General features: G+C 44.1%; 1 protein-coding gene across 1 annotated transcript in view; it reads right to left on the bottom strand.

Moving 5' to 3' along the window:
* LOC120902952 (zwei Ig domain protein zig-8-like) overlaps positions 1 to 3729 on the bottom strand; it is a 28995-nt gene extending 25266 nt beyond the window's left edge. Inside the window, exon 1 of the mRNA XM_040312051.1 lies at positions 3020 to 3729. The gene's annotated coding sequence lies outside the window, so the exon portion shown is untranslated. The remainder of the gene's footprint in view (positions 1 to 3019) is intronic.
* Between the last annotated feature and the right edge of the window lie 10036 nt (positions 3730 to 13765).

Below are 13765 nucleotides of genomic sequence, written 5' to 3'. Positions count from 1 at the left end.
AGAAAGGGGACATAAAGCAGTAGCAAGAGCAGCTACGGTGTGCTGCAAAAGTGGTCGTATAAATAATAGCCAGTACCCTCATCAAAACTGTGCAACTTTGCAGCGGCCACAATCACAAGTGTTGTGCGAGTGTATGTGTGTGTGTGTGTGTGTTTCCCGGCGTTTGTTTGTGTGCGCCAGTATGACACAGGGCAGCAGTTCCCTCCCCGAACGAGGTCCGGACAGGTAAATCGTTTATATTGTTTACGTGAAACGTGTTTATTGTTCATGGCACGCTGCGAAGTGTTTTAAATGGCGCACAAATAAGTGTCGCCTGCAAAAGGGGGATAACCAGCAACAAAAGCAACAATAATATTAATCATTTGCCCCGTGATCCAGGGATCGCTCCACCGTGTGTGATAATCGTAATGGGACAGAGAGGGGACCAGGAGCTTCGAGTGGAGCGGTTCTGTGCTAAACATGTTAATACCCTTTCAAAGCTCCATGACAGGCAGGGGGCGCGATTTTTTAATAGGTTTTGTACAAAAAAAAAAAAACATCACCACTGTTGATGTGTTTATCACACAATTATCGTGTAGTGCGCCAATGAGTGGCGTTGCAGTGGCAGCGTGTTCGCGATAGTGTTCACAAACATTTTTTTTTTGCTCGACTCTATCGGAACATGAACAATCGTTATGGTTGTATAGCTTCATTCGGTACAACGAGTGACTTAACCTTTTCATCTATTTGATGTGGGCTTGGATAACAACTTACTGAGAATATTGCCCATTTTAATTGCCTGTAATTGAGTTACCACTTCATAGTTCTGAAGTGGCCATTAGCATCAACATTGTGCTACTAATTTTGAATTTCGGAAATTTTATGGTGTATCGAAAAGATTTAGTGGGGCAGTTTTCTAACTAATTAAAAGCTAATTAAGCACTCACAGGCTGACCATGAGCTCTTATCTCTTTTTCTGACCACGAAGCTTGTTGCAAACACTGTAAATTCAATTCCTTGTTACAATGCGTTAACCTTTGCGGTATTTTTAATAAAGTTTTTTTGCACTTGTTTTGAATGACGCTATCATATATTTAACTTGAAATCAACTCAGAATTTAATTTATAGTCAACCGGTTTCATTTAACACCAGCTCAAAAACCTATTCTCTGATCAAATTCAATCATTGACACTGTAGAAATAAAACAAAAGTTGGTGGTTTCATCCCCTTTGTCAAGAGCTCTTTTTAAAAGCCAACATGAGTCATAAAAAAAACTTCACTGATTGATTTTAACAGGTTTCATTCTGCCTGCAACTGTATCCTTTCGGTTTGCAAATACTGCAAAACCCATTTGCCAGGTGTGTTGATCCTTTCCAAGTAATGGCATATTTTTATATTTCTTGCTTTTTGTTTCGCTCTCTGTTTAAGCGTTTGTTCCACTCTTTTATCGTTGTAAATGTTGCAGTGCAAAGAATATATTGTATTTTTTTACCTATGAGGTGGATTTTATCGCGCTCTGTGCAACGGCTGTGATTTCATTCAGGACCGATAAACTCAATTCTGCGAAACTTACGTTGCAAACATGTTATGATGAGTATTTCAATAAAGTGAATTCAATAATAACATTGCTTTTCCCGACCTTTGAGCTACACGTTCTTAAAATTTTATAATTATTTTGCATACATTCAGGCGTTTTGGCCGGATCGCATGAGGAAAGCATTGCAATTGTGGCAAAAAATGTAAATCATTTGTTTCATTTCTGCTTCCAACAGTAAATCAATTTAAATATTACAGCCTTTTGATACGTATAACCTTTAGAGATGTGAACTGCTTCTCATAAAGCAAGCATGCTACAGCAAGGAACGGACCAAAGCAAAAAACAAGCCTTTGATACAATTCAATCTGTTTCATTCCATCTTTAAAAAAAACTGTTCAAAAAGGGGAAAGCCCACGAGAAGCACATCAAAGGTTTTCCATCCTCGCATGTAGGCAAGAGTGAATGATTGCGTGATAAGTGAAATAACAAGCGAGCCTCGTTTCACACCAAACAAAACAATTCCGAAAACAAGATTGATCAAACGAATGGTTCAGGATTGTAAATACAAATTGTTTCGTTCTTTTTTTCTCTCTTTCTCTCCTGTTCTCTCTCTCCCTCTCTCTTATTTTCTGTCTCTTTCTCTCTCCTTATCTTTATCCATTCTCAAAGGCAACAAATGAATAAAAGCCTCCATTTCACGGTACACAAGAGACGCACCGGTGCAAACATTTGATATCAAACCGAAACCTTGCTTGCAGTCCGTTACGGGTAATATAAATGCCCATTCATCTCGGCCCTATCTCGATCTCCACCCCACCCGTGACCACAAGCGGGGTGACGCTTGTGTTTGATTTCGATTCCGTTGGATTTGTTCGCCCGTTTGGCTTTACAATTTCCCCAAAAGCTCCGTTTGCACAGCACAATGCGAACGCGTTTTATATCTCAACTCGCCAACAAGAAAGTGTTGCCTTTATTTTGCATTTGTTCGTGCGTGTCCGCACTCATTCTGTTTGCAAACAAAACAATCCCTCCCTCCATCGGCTACGCTCTCCAGCCACCCAACAACCAGAACGGTGTGATTTTTGACGTTCGTCACGGCACAGGCAACCGCTTTGGTCGGTCTGTGATTGTGGAGCTGATTTCCATTCCGTTCGCTGTGCCTTACCTTGCTGTGTGAGCGGTGCAAACAATGCGTTGCGAAAATGAATCAAAGTGCGTTTGCTACAAAATCAAAGGAATGGAGAAATTTGCTTTGCATTGGAAGCTTTGCTGTGGTAAGCGCGCTTGGATGTGTGCCTTCCTATGTTGGCGTTCCATTTGCAAGTGAAGGTGTGATAAAGGGGTTATTTTTATTAAAATTGCAAAACCGTGAGCAACCAGGCAGCGGAAAGTGTGCGTGTACTTGTACCAATATTGTTTGGCATCTTTTTTGTTTTTTGTTTCTATGGCACGTCAAATTAATGTTGATTAAATAAGTGTTTTTGAAACAAAACGCGCCCGTACCTTTGGCTGTCAAGGGAAGCCGGATCGCATTACATCCAGCCGAAGCGTTTCACTGTGAACAGCATTTGTGTACGTTTTATCACTGATGGAAATCACCCGCAGCCGAACCGGTAACCTTTGATGGGCTGTGGGTTTTCGTAGAATCACACACGCACACACACACTTCTTACGTTTCACGGAACGGGGAAGAAACACAGACTTGAAACGTTATATCTTTGTTTGATGGAATAATATTAAGCCAACCATTAATTCGCAAGAATTTATCCAATTGAACACACGCAAAGACACCTTCACATCTTGATGGCTTTACGAAGCAAAATGGCACTGTGTTTCGTCTGCTTTGATTATCATTTCCATGGCGAAAGCACACCAAGCAGTGCTTGCTAACCCCTTTGCTCAAAACACTCACTGTTGACACTGCCGCAAAGGCCCAGCTGTCAGTATGCACTGTCTCACCGACGTGACAGCTTTTCGTGGGATAAACAATTAAACTCCAAAACACCGCTGCAAGTGGCCCGTTAAAACTGTGAATCGAATCTTGTCACACTGTTTCACACGCAAAACACAGGCTTGCACGCGTTACAAACGACCAGGCGGCTCCATCGCTCCGACGCTAACCTTCACGGGTGCGTACGCACAAAACACACACACGCACTCACGAACATACACACGCACAGCGTAACACAGCGTACGAATCGTTCCCGTTCGCGGCCCACGATGAACTGAAACCGGTGCAGCCGCTGGTCGCTGTGTCGGGCTCGTTACTCAACCTTGTCCTTGTGCAGGGTTTGTTTTCTTTTCTCACCCGCTAGTTCGCCAGTGAGTGGATCTCAGCGCAGCCCGCTCTCATCGTGAGAGCGGCTGAGAAGTTCATCCGGCGAGTGGCGCCTGCTGGTGCGCATGTGCGCGCACTCCCTCTCGAGCGCGACCGGATGTGAGGTCATTGTTGAAGTTTATGTTTTGCGTTCGCCCTCGCGCCGTCTACGGTGCCCTTTTCTGACGTGGAGCTATTTTTCGCGAGCGCAGGAGCGGTCAGGCTCAATAAAGTACTGATTGCTCCCAGCATTGAATCGCACAGGGCGGGGGAGAATGAAGCGGATTGGAGTTGTTGGCAGTTAGCAGAAGAGCTGGAAACGGAATCTGGCACGGCTACGGAACCGGCCAAGCGGAATGAAGGTCAGTTGATCAATAAAGCAAAACGAAACGTAACAGCGGACATAAACAAACAGACAAAAAGAAGCAGTGGAAGAGTATGACAGGGTGACGAGAGAGGAGGCCTTCTAGTCCAATTTAATACACCACAGTTGGATGCTTTCACTGGAAACTGGTGGAAAAGAGGCAGAATTTCAACTTCTCTACCTAACAATCACACTATCATCATCATCGTCATCATCATCATCATCATCATCATCATCATCACAGTCATCATAGAATCGCATATACGAATAAATGTGAATCGCAAATTGCGTACAACGCTTCGCTAATCAGTGCTAACACGATCGATCTGCTGGCCGTGCAGTAGGAGCCCCTTCCGTTCCCTCTCGCCAACAGTGCGTTGCAGATGGCTTAAGCTTTCAACCACTGCCCATAAATAATGCTGCTGCTGCCCCCCATTTTTTCCCCCGCCCTGCGACAGTGCGACTCGTCTAGATGCACGTTAGATATTGATGAATCAAATCGAAACCCATCCGCATGCCGACTGCAAGCTTCAGCTGGTACGGACGGCTGCCTGTGCCGTTTCCTAGCGATGCGGTTGTGTAAATAAATTTAACTTCTGCCCGGATGGATTGAGCGATGAGTGCCAGGGACAGAGAGCGCATTTGCGCTTGGTCGCAATTGATTGTTGCTAGTGCAAATGCTGTTCGCCCGGTGTGGGGGAGCAAGGGGGGAAAGCACGCGCGACCGATTTCATATCGCATCTAAATGTAAGCAAATCAGCACTGGGCCCCACTGGGGCGGTTAGTAATAAGGCACGATGCACTGTTTCCGGGCGGATGTTTATCGAGAGTTTTGCAAACCTGCTTGCACAGTGAAGATGTGCGTTGAGCTCCTAATGCTCATTGAATGAAATGACGGCATTTGCGAAATAACATTTGCAAAATGGATTAGAAGCAATGTTTTATGTAGAATCCTTTTCTAATGACTTTCCAGAATTACAAATATGGGTCACTGGAAATAATAAAAAAATAATCTTTTATATTCTAGCATTCCAGTATTGTTGCATTCCATCACAAAACCACTACCATTGGCCCCTTTTCGATACATCTTTGCACATCTTTGCTGACACGTGTCGCTCGAGAAAGGTACACATGCTTCGGCAGTGGATAACAATACCGCAAATTCGAGCTCGTTGGTGTCGGTACTCTGCCAGCAGCATCGCAGAGGTGATCGATAGCTGGCTTGCTCCCATTCGCCACACCAGTACGTGCCCACAGTGACGTTCGCCTGTCAATGAAAATGTAATTTTAGTACCGATCCGATACAGCTGGTGCTTCGTGGTGCGCGCTCTCTGTGAAACGAGAAAACATTGCAATAAACGGCGTTATTTGCACCTGTGCGTAACGATTGTGAGGTGGTTCCCTTCCACCTTCGCCATGTTTGGATTGCTGTTAGCGTGCTGCGCTACTCAGGTACAATAGTAACGGTTGGAAAGGCAATCATTCATCTCCTTTCGGTGAAGATGGATAGATTTTATCAATGAATGTTTGGTTGGTTTGAAGCATAGTTGTGAATATGTGTTGCAGCTTCGAATTGTGAAACTGTTTGATAAATTACAGAGATAAAGCTCTTAGCAGCTTAACTATTGTAAGCACACACAAAAACATAAAATTTCGAATAAACATAGTAGTTACGCTGAAAGCGCCGAAATGTATGCAAATAATGTGTAATATCGAAAGTGGTGCAATATGCAATCAATTTTTAAATTTTTAGTTTAATTGGATTAAAAAGCAAGTTTTTATTATCAAATATACATGGATTAATTGATAATCATTTCATTTTAGATCATATTGAGAATTTAACATAAAACGTAACTGTTTAATAGCAATTTTGTTATGTTACATACTTTTAGGCGCTTTGATAACTAAGAACAAATTTTCCGAGCCAAACATTTTTGTGTAAAAAAGGCATCATCAAGCGTACTTCATACACATCAAATCCACAACTGCACTTGCAATGAATGCTTTTCATTTCGCATTGCACACACGCGCACACCATAAACTATAAAAATAAAACTAAAAACCTTCCCGTTTAACAAAAGCCTTCCCATCCACGGTTGTTATCCACGCTAACCTCATGACCTGAAAAGGCAAAAGCCTTCTTTGCTGTGTGACCGAGATCGTACCGGTCATAGGCGGGGGGTCGTACCGAATAAAATATGGTCCAGCCCCTAGTGCAGCGAGTGGAAAAGTGTCCCCGAAAAAGCCAGATACTTTTGATGCGATTCTGCGAGCGAAAAACGAGCACCAAAGAGTGAAATGCAATGAAAAACACACACACCTACACGCATAGTGCCAACCCAAAACTACTGATAGCATTCCAGGCAGTGTCAGTGTGTGTGTTGGTTGAAAGTGACTGAGTTATATTGTGACATTTTTATGGCTTTTTCCGGTGCCGATGCATCGATGCGCTCCCCTCCACCTTATAGAGACATTGGACGGTGGCCGGCACGAGCGTGAATGCACATGCCACCCTCGCCGTGACCGGGATGAGCCGCATTCTAGAGCAACCATTTTTAAAACACTAAAAGGATAGAGCTCTTTGATTGCACCGTTTCATTGGTGAGATGAAAGGAAAAGGAAGTGGAAAAAATACATGAATTGGATCCAATTTGATACGGCCCACGCAAGCACTTTCTAAACCCGGGGCAGTCAGCTGTGAAGTGAAATTGGATTTAACGGTGATCGCTGCATGCATTGTGCAGCGAGCAGTTTTGTTGCAATTAGAGCTTCTTCAATGCAAAAAAACAAAGGCATAGTAAATTATATAAATTTATCTGAAACTGATACCTCGGACGGCGTGCACTGTTTCCCACCGTAACAATGCAACAATTGGACTGAAGCTGAAGCCACCGGGACGATAAATTTATCATTGGTCATCGGTGCATGCATTATGCAGCGCCGCTCGCCTGCTCAAGACTTTATTGTTACGCCGACAGTTTTAAGTCGACGGCCGGAGTTCCGCCTTTGAATATATCATGAACCATCGCGGGCAGCTAGCAGCACCCTGGCAAGCGGGTGGGTTTTTTTGTGCTGCTCTGCGAGACACAAACCCGAACCGACCGACTGACTGTTCACTGCTGCTGGATGTTTCACTTTCCGGCTTAAGCGTTGTCGACGGTCGTGATTTTATTTTTCATGACCAACGAAGCGCACGGTGCGCTCCTTCCGTGTTCGGGTATTGGCATTCCCTGTCCCTTCCCTGTCCCGGGTATGCTTTCGTTAGCATTAGGCCAAAGTTTTTGAAACAAAGAATCCTTTACTACTACTAAGCTTACCCAGCAAGCTGCAGTAGCGTAGTGCAGAGCCAGCCACGCTCGGTCCGGAGTGGGAACAAAAGTTTTGGCCAAGCGGTAGCAGTGCGCTCGACAACAGATGCACAGCCGAAAAATGCATACGCTGGCGCGGTGTGCCCTGGAAGGCTCATTTCACCAGACCGGCCGCGACACCGTCACCATCGTTCGAATGGCAAAGTTCACTGGATGGGAAAAAAAAACGAAATGGGCAAGGAGGTAACGAGCAGCGAACGACAGAGCAGAGCAACAAGAGGGAAGCAATAGGAGCAAAAGTTTTAAATTGAACTTATAAGTTTTAAGTCGTGGCACACTTTCCACAAACGGTGCAAACGAGGGGCGGCACATCCGTACGGCGGCGTATGCTTCCCGACAAGTGAATTTCGGCTCCGGATCCATCCCATGGGATGCGCTCGCATAAGATCTCGCTTGTGAAGCACAGGGCGAACGCATTTATGCGGGGCCAGTTGTGCCATTTCGAACGCGGCCCATAAAGTGGCCGATTGTTTTCGACTCTGCCGGGTACAGCGCGTCCGGCAGAGGGGTGTGAGTGTGGACGGGGTAGCTTTTTGGCCTTGCCCAAGGCAAGTGTGAATCGTGCAGAGTTGTGAAAGTTTCCCACACGGCTGGGAGCGGGTGTGGGAGACACTAAAACACAAACGAGGTATCAATTGATGCTCTGGGCCGTATTCTCGCAGGGGCGGAATTCTTGCCACTTGTGTTCGTACACTGCGTGGAAGCGTCGAACTCGGTGGCTCGTAGGCTATGGGCTGTGATTTTTGAGAGTGTTTCAAGATGTTTTTAAGTGGGTAACAACTCTTTTTCCAATCGCTGGCGCAAGTCAATATCGATAAAGCGGTTTCAGGTAATCGTTGAATAGTGGAGAGAAACCAAAAAGAAGTAGGAAGCAAAATGTTTTTAAAATTGCTTACAATAGTGTGCGAAGAAACAAATCAAATGGCGGTACATCGTAGCAGCATTAAAAGTTTTAGTGCCTTTTAATTGTCTAATATTGCTTTTACTAAAATAGCAAAAACAGATAACTGTGAAATAACCCAATTGACATTTTTGAGTACGAATAATCTGGAAATCGAGCAAATTCATTTAAAATGGAGCCTTAAACTTCCATTAACCTGCACCAGTTTAAGGAATTTCAGAAAAAGTCCTTTAAAATCAACTGTGATCCGGCATGTTTGTTACATTATTCTAGATTCCCTCAGAAATTATGTTTCCTTTCGTCATAGTTGGTCACGCTCCCATTTTATACTTCAATAATACCCATTTTTTATAGAATAACGTCATACAAAACTAGCTTTTGTTTTTCAGCAAAAACCATTGCTATGAACGAAAAATGAGCTCGACGGCATCTTCCATCGATAGTGGCACGTCTAGTTTACGAACACACCAAATCTTGGCGCTTTCAACACACTTGATCACACACAAATCCACAATTTCAAGCGCATCGAGTACTAATCGAGCAGATTTGGGATAAAAATTTCGAACAAATGTCACTTGGCAAACGCACCAGGCACACAAATGTCACGCAAATTGTATACTTGTAGGCGCTATTTGATAGTTTTGTTTGTTTGATGTAGGAAATTAATGTATGGTTTAGATATCTACTGTAAAAATATGACTTAGAATATTTGACTTTGTTTTTTTTTTTTTAATTTTGCCTGTCGTACAATACAGGGTTGCCCACGATTTATTGCTTGGTTCCCATTTTTTTGGGCTCGTCTCACGATCGATGTTACTTTGTTCCCACGATTTATTGATATCGTCCCATTGGATATCCATACGAACCAACAATTCTGAGAAATGCCCTGAAAATCGCAAGAACCCACCAAAAAAGATGGAACCAAACTACAAATCCTATTTAAAAAAACAAAAAAAAAACTTTGGGAAACACTGTAAAATATAATTGTCAGCACAAAAAAACTTGTAAAACATCAAAAATGAACCACCAAGATGTACTACAGTAAACATATTCAAACATTGCTTTAAATATACGCAAAAACATCCATGGTTAACCGATACAACATAGCAAAACAGAAACAGAAATCCTCTTTGCAAATCGTCTTAATTAAGAAGACAACAGCAAAGCAGTACCTTCGCTTCGTTTTGCCCCTTAAAGCATCTACCACGAACGTTAAACTATCGAACATCTCCATTACACTCCAGATGTAATGATCTTGTGCGGCCTGTGTTAGCTTAGCCCTTGCCCAACGCTCGCAACCAGACCCAGAAGGGCAAACATTTACCGATGGTGCATAATACTTTGTGAAAACTTCCCAGAAGCAGCCAGTCTTTTGCATTGCTGATTCCGTTGCACTACACGAGCAAAGTTTAACCACTTCACCCAAGCGATACGAGCGCAAGTAAGGACAGCAACGATTTCTTTGCTCGTTGGTGAAGAAATTTCGGAATGGAAGGGACTCACCCACCATGCGTTCGTCCACCGCACAATAAAGCATAGTAAAATGATATCAAATTTAGAGTGTTATTTTTTTTTGCTTAGCTTTTTTGTGAAGCTGTTGAAGCTCCACATTTATGGTGAAAGCAACGCTTGCAATGGGAGTTAAAAAAGAAGATACGAACAAAAATCAAAAAGGCAAGCTGTTGACAGCCATTGAAATATTTGAAGCACCACGCGGTGCTCATTTCCGGCGTGCTAATATCCTTGACATTTGCCTGACCAGCTTCGACATCAGAGGGAAGAGCTGAATAAAAAAAAATATACATGAACGAAAATATTCGTCTGACACCGTGCGGAAGTATTTCCCATCGGGAGAAGAAGCTTCATTTTATTTCGTCCTGTTTTTTGTGTGTCCTTTTTCGCTCTGTCCGTTCGAAATTATCCCTTCCAATGATTGGCGGCATGTTGGAGATGTTTTTTTCTTCTCCATATATGTATGTGTTTTTGTGTGTGTGTACGTTTATTTATTATGCCTTTCCTACCTTTTTTTATCGGGTTTTTTTGTGTGCGTTCTTTTACGTGCCTTTCCGTGCACTTCATTCAATCGGAAAGGCCACACGGCACACGGCATGATATCGAGGAAGCGACAGCAGCAGGTTCAATCACACCCACCCACAACCGACCGGGCAGTGAAACAAATCACAGGATAAAAGCAAACCAAACATTCATCAAATGAGCCTATTAAGAGGCCATTTGTTTGCTTCCGACTTTTTTCGTCATTTTCTACTCGGAGGGGATGGGTGCCTTCCTTTCTTTCGCCATTTTATTGGACGACCTGCTGCTGCTGCTACTTTCACCTGATTTTGTCTCCCTGGCCCGGGCTCCGAGTGCTTTTAGACGATACACATATACCCATTCACACACTCAAACCCACTGAGCATACAACTGGGCAACTGGCATTCAAATTCATTCAAAGCGTCTACTTACCGTTTCGTTCAACTTTTTTTTTGTGCTGTGTATTGCTGTTGTTGTGACTCCTTCTTTCCTCTCTCGAAATGGCCTGGCCCAGCCCAACAAAAGGCGACAAACCCAAATCGATCAGCTGAAGCGGCAGTGATGAGATTTCGGTCCAGGACCCTTCGTCTGTTTGGGAAAGGGATAAGAGGGATCGTGTGTTTTTTTTTTCTTTCAGGCTTTCTTTCGCTTCTGGAAAAGTGCAAATACCTCCCGTACTAAAGTGGGCGTTTCTGCCCGTTCTTACGTTCCCTTCTTTCGGCACAAATACAACGTCAATCCAACCAAGCTTACAGAAAGGTCAGTAGCACCACCAGCAGCAGCACAGGAAGCGGCACTTTTCCGTAGGCAGTTTCGTAACAAAAACGCGCCATACGGCGAATCGGCAAATGGAGCAGACCCCAGCAACAATAGCATCCGCTGTGGGTTGAGGAATGATGTTGGCACTTTTGGCATCCACCGGAAGTCGTCTCTTCATCGTGGAGCGCTGGTGCTCCTCAAAAAAAAGGTTCGCAATGGTAAGTGGTAATTTTGAAATTTAATGAAAGCTTAATTATGGCTCAAAATTGTTACACAAACAAAAATTTGAAATGCTAAATAAGTTATAAAAAGGCTACATATTGAAAAAGATTAAATTTAAGTAAGAAGAAACATAAGAAAATAATATACACAAATTAAAATCATTATATTTCGTTAGCTCGAGCAAATAAAAATGTAAGAAGCGTCTTAAAATGCACCCAACGTCATGTTGATTGCATACATTGCAGGCGTTTTACTATCGGAAAATAAAAAAAAATTGACAAAGAAGGTAGCTTGTTGTATCTTAAGATAACTTTTCCACTGGTTCGCTCTAAATAAACTCTAATTTTAATCTTCTTTGCCTTTCCCAAAAAGAAATTGATTTTCAATCGCTTTTACGACCTTGGAGTGCGTTTCCATCACAACAGCTTCCTCCCGCTCGGACCCTCCACATCCCGGGCATCGTTTACAACCTTATCAATGCCGCATTCGTGACACTCTTCCGGTAAAGTCACCATATCCGGATCGCACCACGTACCATTGGGTGGTGACCCACTGTACGCTTCGACTTCGCTTCCGGTCGAGCTTCCCGTTACCCGAATTGTTTGATGCCTGCTTTTATTCTACTCCATCTTCATCAGGGGATTAAATTTCCTTCCCCTGCACCCTCCCCCACGGTGCGTGTGCTTGAATAGTGGGAAAGACGGGCACAACATTAGAACCCAATAACCCACCCTGCGCCTACGCATATGTAATCAATCTTCGCTCAATCATAAGCAGAAGCGGCGTGCTGCATAAAAAAAACTAACGCACACGCACACCTTCTCCGAAATTGGGCAGGCACACACTGCGCACACCATTGTGGCAAACGGTGGATGATGATGATGATGACGTTTGTAGGCTGGTAGAAAATTTCAATAACCCAGCGGTTGGTCGATTGGGTCGAGTGTGTTGCGACGCGAAAGCTGAATAAGAAACAATATTCTACGATTTTGGGTAAGCAACTGGGCGCCCGTACACATCAAGACGGATCAGCTGCGCTAGCATAGCGTTTCTTCTGCTGCGGGCGTCAACATAATTTTATTTTCCTCGTCAACGCTTCTCTCCACCCTCCTCCCATGTGGACGGAAAAATCAAACACATATACATACAACTGTGAGAGCTTCACCGATACGCACCCAAACGGTATTGATGGGTGGAAAAATAAGCAACGATTGTGAGGCTTTTTACTGTGCCGTTTCGATTCTGGGCCAGTCCCCCCGCTGGTTGATATTTTGATTTTCTGTATTTTCTCTTCCCCTTTTCTCTCTTACCCTTACCCTTCTGTTGCCCCCGCCAGAGGGGCACACTCACAGTGCAAAGCGACATTCTTTTTTGTCCGATTTTTGGGTAAGTACATCACTTCATACCGCGTGAGGGAATGGGAAACAACGAGCAATGCCGTGCGTCGCTCGCACACCCACCCGACACGCGCTGCTAGATGGGATCGGTATATTTTGAGAATTTCCAATTATTATTCGTTTTCATCCACTGCTGCCGCTCCCATGCGGGCACCGTCCGAATTCCCTGCGCGGTTTTGTTGGCTTCTTCGTAACGGATCCGGACGAAATTTGGAGCGTGGGAGCACACACTGTTTTCCTGTGTCTGTGTGTGTGTGTGTGAGTTTTGTAGCCGAACGAAGAGGAAGAAGAAAAAGAAGATCTACATTATATTCTGTTTTGACTATTGAATTTTTGCTTCCGCTGTTGTACCGCCACCGCTGCAGCAGCTGCTGGATGAGCGTGATGGAACGGGTGTGTGTGTGTGTGTGTGTGTGTGTGTGTGTGTGTGTGTGTGTGTGTGTGTGTGTGTGTGTGTGTGTGTGTGTGTGTGTGTGTGTGTGTGTGTGTGTGTGTGTGTGTGTGTGTGTGTGTGTGTGTGTGTGTGTGTGTGTGTGTGTGTGTGTGTGTGTGTGTGTGTGTGTGTGTGTGTGTGTGTGTGTGTGTGTGTGTGTGTGTGTGTGTGTGTGTGTGTGTGTGTGTGTGTGTGTGTGTGTGTGTGTGTGTGTGTGTGTGAGTGCCTTTTTCTCCATCAGTCCTTCAGGGGTGCAGCTGAAGAAGCCGGCTAACGGTGCCTAAAGAAAATATTCAAATCATAAGCTCTCGCCTAGCTGCGGCTGCTTTCAAAGCGCTTCATCTAAACGATGCCATCGACGGGAGCGACGGGAATTGATTTTCACCTTCAATTATGCTGATATCGGGCGAGTTTTGCGCGAGCTTACGAGCCGAACGCGTATGAAAAGGAGAGG

The sequence above is a fragment of the Anopheles arabiensis genome, chromosome 3 (assembly GCF_016920715.1).
Source record: "Anopheles arabiensis isolate DONGOLA chromosome 3, AaraD3, whole genome shotgun sequence".
Taxonomy (NCBI): Eukaryota; Metazoa; Arthropoda; class Insecta; order Diptera; family Culicidae; genus Anopheles; species Anopheles arabiensis.
The sequence above is the reverse complement of the archived record's forward strand: the minus strand, read 5'-3'. Positions and strand labels throughout refer to the sequence as shown.